We start from the raw sequence: 10,208 nt of genomic DNA on the forward strand, positions 1-10,208 counted from the left end.
CTAGGTAGTCTAAGCCTCACAAAAGGAAAAGCTATGGCTCTAAGATGTTATTTCATTGTAGGAAATTATTCAATGTTACTGTTTTAATTCTCTCTTAAATAAACTCCTTATAATTGCCAATCATTTGAAAAGATTATTAATTTGTTGGTAAGAACCTTCTTTATCTTATTCTCTTATCCAAGGGAACTCATCAACTTGTATAAATAAAGGAAATCATTGAAATTGGTCAAATGTGGTCAAAGAAGATCTCTCGTGTCACTTTAAAAATATAAGATCATTTCATTTGAAACAACTGGCCTAAAGCTGAAAATTACAGCACTAAAGAGCATAAGTAACTCATCTGGCCTATCTAAGTTTTAGTTAAGAAATTGAATCTTCATAATTAAAAATTGGATAAATATTTCACCTAGAAGTTTGTGAAATATTTATAGAATCTATCCATGCACACATGTGCACACACACACACACACACACACACACACATAAACATGTACAAACACACACACACACAAGAGAGGGGGAGGGAGAAAGAGAAAGAGGTAGAGACAGAAACAGACACAAAAAGAGAGACAGAGAAAGACACAGAAAAAGAGAGAGAGAGACAGAAGAAGACAGAGAGATAGAAAGAGATGGAAAAGCACACAAACAGAGAATTGGCATTTGCCCCTATTTCTTTTTTTTTTTTGTCTTTTTTTATTTATTTATTTTTGTTACATATTTTCCTCAATTACATTTCCAATGCTATCCCAAAAGTCCCCCATATTCTCCCCACCCCACTTCCCTACCCACTCATTCCCATTTTTTTTTTTTTTTTGGCCCTGGCGTTCCCCTGTACTGGGGCATATACAGTTTGCGTGTCCAATGGGCCTCTCTTTCCAATGATGGCCAACTAGGCCATCTTTTGATACATATGCAGCTAGAGTCAAGAGCTCCAGGGTACTAGTTAGTTCATAATGTTGTTCCACCTATAGGGTTGCAGATCCCTTTAGCTCTTTGGGTACTTTCTCTAGCTCCTCCATTGGGGGCCCTGTGATCCATCCATTAGCTGACTGTGAGCATCCACTTCTGTTCATAGTAACCTTATTTATAATAGCTAGAAGCTGGAAAAAACCCAGATGCCCCTCAACAGAGGAATGGATACAGAAAATGTGGTACATCTACACAATGGAGTACTATACAGCTATTAAAAAGAATGAATTTATGAAATTCCTAGCCAAATGGATAGTCCTGGAGGGCATCATCCTGAGTGAGGTAACACATTCACAAAGGAACTCACACAATATGTACTCACTAATAAGTGGATATTAGCCCAAAACCTAGGATACCCAAGATATAAGATACAATTTGCTAAACACATGAAACTCAAGAAGAATGAAGACTGAAGTGTGGACACTATGCCCCTCCTTAGAAGTGGGAACAAATCACCCATGGAAGGAGTTACAGAGACAAAGTTTGGAGCTGAGACGAAAGGATGGACCATGTAGAGACTGCCATATCCAGGGATCCACCCCATAATCAGCTTCCAAACGCTGACACCATTGCATACACTAGCAAGATTTTATCGAAAGGACCCAGATGTAGCTGTCTCTTGTGAGACTATGCCGGGGCCTAGCAAACACAGAAGTGGATGCTCACAGTTGCCCCTATTTCTTGAAACATTACTCCTAATAAGATTGAAATCTATAGAGAGTATGTCTACGGTAATGAAATGATGCCTGTCATCTCTATTAGGTAGTATTCATGATATATATTCTGGCCAAAAAAAAAGTAACAATTAGAGAGTGGGAGGCTTTCAGACTTTGAATCCCAACACCTAACTGCCATAGAGGAAAGAATGGCTAAATATGAAATATTATAATAATAGCCAATATCCAAGTATATCATGGATTTGTTATGAAGCCTCTCTACAATGCAGCAGAACAGAGAGGAGAGGGCTCCTTTACCCAAAGAGTGGCTATCAACTGGAAGCAGGCATGGGACACTTTTTAGTCCCCTTCATCCCTTGCCTTATGCATCTTGATATCTGAATTCTAAAGGAAAAAATACTTTTGTAATAAGTAAGTGAGTTTTCCTCACGTCTGTGGGACACTTGATCATGTAATTGAACTCAAGTAAGAAGTTTGTAAAAGTCATGATTTACAACTTATATTCAGAAACACAAATTCAAAATGAAAGATAAAAGAAATCACCCTGAGGCTTATGATTTGGCATATGAAGTTACTGTCTCCAGCTTTGTCAAAAGTGAATTGGAGAACACATATCTGGTATCCTTTATTGCAGAATTAATTGACTGCTTAGTGTGTGAAGGAAATCCCCCTACATTTGGTGTCAGAAATGAAAAACTGAGCTTGGACTTGTGTGTTTAACTTGTTTCTATGCTCTAATAGTAACACCTATATTATCTGAAAGATTTTTCTAAATTTAAAGGAAGTAATGTTTGAGATATCTCCATTTAGGTCATGGGAAGGTGGATGGAGAGGGAGGTATTAGGAATCACCCAGAGAATTTCTTTACCAAATATCTCATTGGTTCACTTAATCTAGGATCCATATCAGTATATCCACCTCACCTACCACTAGACACATAAAGTTTTGGTATTCCTTCATGGTAGAGAAGAAAGATATAATTTTAAACATACCCTAGGCAATTCTGATATGAGTTCTCTGCCTAGGATTGAGAATATTGCCCCAAGCAAATGTCATATTACTGTGGACTTTGAAAACAAATAAACATAAAGCAATGCTTGAATAAGTTTCAACTCTAGAAAAGAGTAGTTGTAGGGCATGTGGGACCACACTACCAGATCGACATACGAACTGCAGACATGGGTCTTGCCCAAATTCTAGGAATCTAAGAGCTCTGAGACCGCAGGAGTGGAACTGCCCGCTCCCAGCCTTCAATGTCTGCTTTGAGAGCACCAACAGAGAGGACCACCACAGGCACTCAGACAGGTAGCATAGCACCTGGCGGTCTTCTCCATGCTAATGAGGTGTCTGGATAGCCTTAGCCTCCAGCTTTCCTTCCTGGATATTCTGTTGCCTTTCCCCCAAGAGGTATATAATCCCTAGTTTACCCTGAATAAGGTATATGCATCCACATCTGTCCCCAGTAAAACAATATGAACAGTGACCTGCTTCTATCACCATTGGAAGGCCTTGCCTAAAGAAACAAGAAGGCCTTCTTTTTCACCTGCCACCTCCTCCAGCCCCATACTGGTCACTTGCTCCCAAGTGGACCAGATCCTGTTCCTCCCAGGCACTCCTCTTTCCTCTTTTTACCTGGCATGCAGAATCCCCAAGAGGACCCCTGATACTGACTTCCTCTCTAGGTGGTACACCAGTGGCACCCAGGTATTCTGAGAGAAGACCATAGCATCCATTCCAGATTCTGCTTTTCCCTTTTGGTCTGGAAAGCATACTGACATCTTGGAGAGAAATACAGCTGAACCTGTTTCCGTATTCATCTATGACATAAACCTGCCTCCTAGACCTACCAAAGAAAACTGATGCTCACACACTCTCTCTCTCATCCCAGAAAGCATCACAGGAAAGAAAAACTGCAGGAAGGAGTAAAAACTCAGTTCAGACCAACTTAGATGGTGCTGGGTCAAACTTGGTCACTGTGGCCTCTCTGTTCCAGCCATTTTCCTGTCTTCTCCAGGGGCATGCCAGCAGTATCTGGACACCACTGGCAGAGAGGCAGAATGAGGCATAACAAATAGGAGTCTAGATGTGGGACTATGAAAGGCAGTGTGTTCTCTGCTTGAGCTAGGTTTCAACCACAGAGACCCAGCAGGTGTTCCTACAAGGAATGGAAGACATTCGCCATGCTCCCAGACACTAAGCTCCTGACATGCGGCTTCAGCTCTCCATAATTCTGTGGCCATCAGTCATGTAGGGCAACACCACAAGCCCCTTCATAGGGAGAGGATGTGACTACAGATCACGAGACCTCAAGACAGATCGCAATTTTGATGAGGTAACTAAAGTCTTGAAGGGCTTAGCCAATTAAGCCCTCCTTCCCAATTACTCTTTCCTGTGAAAGGTATTTAACCTCAGGCCCACCCTGAGAAAGTAGGGTACAGTTTCAGTCATCACAACTCTCTGCCATAACAATAAACATTTCAAAACCATGGACTTGCTCCTCTGATTAGGATCCACCATGTTGGAACCATGGAGCAGGTAGGTCTTCTTCTAAAGAGCCATGTCTACCCTCACAGAGGAGGCCTCCCTGTGCTCTCAGGCAGTCACCAAGCCAAGCCACCCACTGAACCTGCCTAGGACTTCCCTCCCTGTGGGATCCAGCCAGAGCTCTCTCCTCCTGTCCTTTTCCCATCAGCCCAGGCCAGAGCCAGCCCCTCAAGCCCCTACTCCATTCTCTGCTCTTAGACATCAAGTGGCTTTCGTGGTTTTGAAAATCTAGAACCTGCCATCCCTGGCCTATGTGTGGCCTAGGGACCCATAAGCTATCTCCCAGCAGATCCCTGGGGACCTCAAACTGTGCTTGCCCACCCTCTGAGGCAGTATGGGGTGCATGCAGTCAAACTTCCCGCAGCCCATCTCACCTAGTGAACTGAGCCCTGAGCCAGATATGGGCCACCCATCCTAACCTACACCTAGGAAATTTACAAATTTATAATCACAGTTGTTTGTTTTGTTTTGTTTTGTCTTGTGTACAAACACAATTATACTTGTAAAGCTAGAAAAAATCTCAGAAAACCCAATAAATGTCAGCGCTAAGAAAAACAAAATCCATGGTCCCAGGTTAAAACTTTGGTAAGTAAGAATGTCCATATTCTAGGTGTTAATTGTTTAGTGAGAGGCCATATTTTTGCACACACTGGTCAGTTTCTCATAGCACCCACTCATGGGAATGCTTTGCCTTTTCTCTACATATCTCTGGGGGGGGGGGCTTTATCATTTGCATGAATCTGAAGCTTTGGGTTCCTTAACATAGCCGTTGTTATGTTCACTGGGGGTCTTATCAGCTCCTTGCACATCGGTCAGGTGTTCCTTAGCTCTCCCCATGCTGCTGGGAGGATATGTCTTCCTTTTATGTCTTAAGTGGAATCTGATAATATATTATATAGTAATGAGTCTCAACCTTCCTTTTAATTCAGCTCCTCATGGTGTGGTGACTCCCAACTATAAAATTCTTTCATTGCTACTTCATAGCCATAATTTTGCTACTTTTATGAATTGTTGTATAAATAGCTGATATACAGTATATCTGATATGTGACCCCTGAAGGGGTCACAACCCATAGAAAATCACTTCCTCTGTAGTATACCAAACTGAGGCAATTAATAATTCCTAGTCTTGATTTCAATCTATTTTATCCTTTAAAAGTATCTTGGAATGTGCACAGTGAGGTTGTTCTACCAGGTTTTGCAAGGGAGATAATCAGATACACAGAGTAAATAGCTTGCCTCAAGTTGTACAAACAGAGGGTAATGAAGTTAAGACCAGCATCTGGATGTCCTACTAAAACTACATCCCTTGTTGAAAATGTGTTAGGGAAAGAAAAGGAGCATGAATGCTTTCATAGAATAATTTTTTTTTGTTCAGATTCTTATTTGTATTTATGCCCCCAATAACATGTGACAGAAGAAACAACTAAAGCAAAGGGAGATTTTCTGATCTTGACACTTTGCATATTGTTTCAATTCTTACTTAAAAGAACAGAGATTGGGTGACATGGCTTTTCCTCTGTAATTTCTATGTGTTTTGATATGAAAGAACTAACGCGTGAAACTTGCAATTAAAGGAAAGCAGAATAATAATTTTTATGTAACCTCTGTAGCAGAAGAATCTTAATAGTGGGTAATAAAATGTTGAAATGAGATATATTTAATTAGGTAATAATATCAAGCTTTGTTTATTAACTACTCTGAAGGTTCTAATGAGCTGTGAATTTCTGAGGGCTCTTTGGCAGGGAAATGAGAACATGTAGCAATTTTCCAAACTAATCTCATTACATAGAAGTTAGCCTTGCACATGCTCATTTCAAAATAAGAGAGACATGGAAAACTCCTTTAAGCTGACTTTATTGTTTACATTTCTGAAACATATTGTTTGTACATCTACAATATAATAGGGCATAGTTCCTGTGTCAGGATGAACACAATCAAATTCAACCATCTTCTTTTAGGACAGTGTTTCAGAAAGATCTTAGTTACTTAAGTGGTTCAGATATTAGCAGGCTTGGAAACAGTAATTCTTAACCCTTCCTTCATAGGCAGTAGCTTGTTGAAAAAAGACTAGACAAGTAAGGTTTTAATAGTTGACAGAAGAATGGGACACAAGTTTTCTCGGGAGCTCTGGAAGGAAATGCTAGATCCTAGGTTGCCTGAAAAGGCAAAGATGAACAACAATCTAACCTGCTTCCCAAGTCTAGAAGCTCATAAGGTTGATGCTGGTGGTAGGAGGTTTTCTGGTAATAACTGAGGTTTATCATTCTTCATGAAACACTGAGGTCTTTCTTTCCCCAGGGAGAGTTGGTTCAAAAAGGCTTATTAGTCACCAAACAAGACAAACACTGTCGAATAATTGTTTGTTCTGGACATGAAAAGAACAGTAACAACAAAACAACATAAAGTCTGTGTAGAATGTAGATTAAAACAATGGTCTCACTGTTGTTTGCTCTTACAGCTTGAGGGAGTGCTTCACTCTTTAATAACTCCTAACTCTCTTCTACATTGCGCTAGGTCCCCTCGGAAGTCCTTCCGTAGAGCAATCTAGGTACAGTGAGACAATACATATCAATGTCAAGTTGTTTTCATTACCATGATTACTGGACATATTTATATTAATACTAAGTATCCTTTCCTTCATTGGCAAAAAGAAGTGATGATAGTGAAATGTTCTAGTGATATCCAAGGAGAACTATGATGCTCACGTGTAGGGATCCTAAACATTTCCAAGGTAGTCAGAGAAGAGTTATGATTCTACCCTTGGTGTATATGGCATTGAGCTATATGACACTTTGTCTATTGAAATTGAAAGTAATCTGTTTGCTTGATTATACCATTTTGATATTATTGAGTCTATCCAATGAATTTTGTTAGTATATTTTCAAGTAAAATATAATCTTTTATAAGCCAATCTCTATACATTCTGAAATTCATTGCAAGCTAAAATTTGTTTGTCATTCCCTTCTCACATCAGTTGTTGCACCATATACACAGAAAGGAATTCTTCCCACCTGTTTGTGAGTTGACATGAAAACAAAAGCAATATTCATGTCTTTAAAAAACTGAATGCTTATCTTTAAGTAAATTATATTTTTATGAATCCCTTGGTCCTATTGCTTCTAGGTTTAAGCATTTTACTCTCTCTCTCAGGAAAAGAAGGTACTTCTGCTATAAATAAAAATTAATTTCACAGGGAATCTTTAAAAAGAATGGCTTCATAGTTTTAAGACACATCAAACGTTTATGATATCTATGATTCAAATGCTTTATGAGGGCAAAATAGATTTAACCTTTGTATTTTTCATGCTGAAATACAATGGTTTCTTAAATTCTGTTTTCTTCACCATTTGCACGTCTATCATTTACTTTATAGGAACATAGGCTCCTTGAATTTTTAATGCTTTATTAGAGACTCATTGAAAGATTTCTCATGGAACATTTCTTTGGAAGATATTTACAAACTAAAAGAAAAAATATAGTTAAGTTAATGATGAATACACTTACTATTATGGGCAACAAATTGAGAAATACATTTACTCTAAATTTTAATTTTTATCAGAAGCCAAGTTGGCAGTGCTACTGGGCATTTACTGTCCATATAGTTTTATAGATGGAATGCATGGCTTTGATCATGCTGAAAGATATTACTTTTCTACTTTTCTTTCTTTTACATTCCTTTGGAACAACATATCAGAGTCTACCTGCACAGAATAAAGACTTGAAGAAGCTAAGATAGGAAAAGAAGATTTCTTGCTTTAAAAGTGAACTGTTGGCAATGCTGCTAATGACATACCAGTTGATTATGCTCATATTTTCAGTGAACAAATGCAATTTCTGCAGAGTATGCCACAGACATTATTCATGGGTACCTGACTTGTGAATCAGTATATTCTGGTGACTTTATTATCTCAAATGCTTTGTCAGTGTGTGTTTCACATGTAATCTAACATCTCCTGAGGTTAATTGAATAAAGAGGCATGCTATAGAATGGGAGAAAATATTAGTAAGTTCTATGTCTTACAGAGAATTCAAATCTAGAACACACAGAAAAGAACAAAAAACTTCAAATATTAATAAAAATAAACAAACCCATAAAACTGAGCTATGAAACTATGGAACTCAACAAGGTGTTCCCAAAAAGAAGAAATACAAATGACTGATTCATTATTTTCAAGTGTCCAATGTCCACAGCTATTATGGGAATATGATTCTATCTCACTTTAGACATAATAGAAAGCAAGAAAACAAACAACATTAAAATGCTGGTTAGGTTGCAAGAATGGGGAACACTTAGTCACTACTGGTCGGACTGTAAACTGTTGAGAGCCAGACTGATCCAAGGCTTTCTCTGAAACTTAATGAAAGTACAAAAGGAACCTAGCTTTGTTTTCTTCCTCCAAAGGCTGCAAGGACCAGTCTCAGTTTGTAGAGGGGGTCTTGAAGAAAGGGTTGTTTGGGAGTGGTGGAAGAAAAAAAATGATGTCAATCATGGGGAACAAACTGACAGTTTTATGTTCTGCTCGAAATGGCTCTCCAGACAGCTCTATAGATAGCTCTTGGGTCTGTAGCCTACTAGAGACAGCTTTCTGCCTGAGACAGCCCTGGTTAAAGACAGCTCTGCTAGAAACAGCTCTCTGCTAGAGACAACACTCTTATGCTAGAAAATATTTCTGAAAGCTCTCTGAATAGCTCATGGGTTTTCCAACCAAAATTAGAAATTCTGCTAGAATAATTCTAAAAGAGCTGTGTTTGTTCTCTAAGCAGTTCTCTCTGGGTAGCTCTCTCTTGAACCAAAGCCAAGTCATTTAATTATGTATCAGTTTAGTCATTGGTATCCAACAAATCAGCATTTTATGACCTTCGCTGCTTGGTTCTTTAAAAAGGATAGCAAGTATATTTTTAAAAAAATTGTAAATGAATTCAGAAATCTGCCTGCCTTTGTAAGCACAAACAATATACTAGCTGGGTGGGATCTTGCTTTGAGATTACTATTTCTACCATGCCTGGGCCTAACCTGAACTCAGAAATCTGCCTGTCTTTTTATCTTTCTGACAAAAAGTCCATGAAGCCCATCCTACAGTTCATATCTCAGCTAATATTTTGCATAGTTGAGAAATCATATATATCTATATATCTATATATCTACCTATATCTATCTATCTATCTATCTATCTATCTATCTATCTATCTATAGATATAGTCTGCATAGTTGAGAAATCATATCTATCTATCTATCTATCTATCTATCTATCTATCTATCTTCATGTTTTTAGAGGTTTTCCCACAGTCTTAAGGGCTATCCTGAATGTCACAGCATTTACCACTTTGTTGAGGACATTAGACATACCCTTAAATTCCAGACTCATGCTATTTATAAATATCATAAAGTTGGCAGGGAGGACTTTCTCCTGAGGGAAAGACATAAAGTAAAATATACAAACAAGTCTTATGTCTAGCAATCATCAACCCATGTCAAGGCCCACATCCTGATGGCTTTGCTCCAGGGGTGGTAACCATGTCATGCTAGCTCTTGTGCACAGCTGTGCAGGACACAGAACAAAGCCAATCTAGGGCTGGGACCAGGGCTTCAGAAAGTTAAGATTTGCTTTCTGATAACTTGGTTTTTCCCTATGAAGAGACTGGATTTATCAGTTATGGCCACTGTGTGATTTTGAGATGTCCTATGTTCCTTTTGTGCAAAAATTTATGTGAAACTGAATTGAATCAGAAACTATTATAGCTAATGAGGTGGTTTAGGCCCAGAAATACAAACACTGTATGTTCTCATATGTGTATCCTAGTATTGAGTTCTTAAGACTGGCTTGTTCACCAAGGATCTCTATAGTGAATGTATTGGAAACTAGAAAGCACCATAAAAGTGGGAGGGTATCCTATGATGGTGCATAGTAGAACACATGTGATATGAAAAGAGAATTAGAGTAATATTAGGAGTAGAAACTCTTAAACATGGACAGGGTAAAGAATATGGAAGAGAGGAAAGTTTAAAAAGAGTTTC

General features: G+C 38.6%; 1 non-coding gene across 1 annotated transcript; it reads right to left on the reverse strand.

The window, feature by feature from the left end:
• Positions 1 to 8,884: 8,884 nt before the first annotated feature.
• Gm25602 lies at positions 8,885 to 8,946 on the reverse strand. Its single transcript, XR_003949072.1, has one exon. It is a non-coding gene; the product is annotated as a U7 small nuclear RNA (small nuclear RNA).
• Positions 8,947 to 10,208: the final 1,262 nt, after the last annotated feature.

The sequence above is a fragment of the Mus musculus genome, chromosome 10 (assembly GCF_000001635.26).
Source record: "Mus musculus strain C57BL/6J chromosome 10, GRCm38.p6 C57BL/6J".
NCBI lineage: Eukaryota > Metazoa > Chordata > Mammalia > Rodentia > Muridae > Mus > Mus musculus.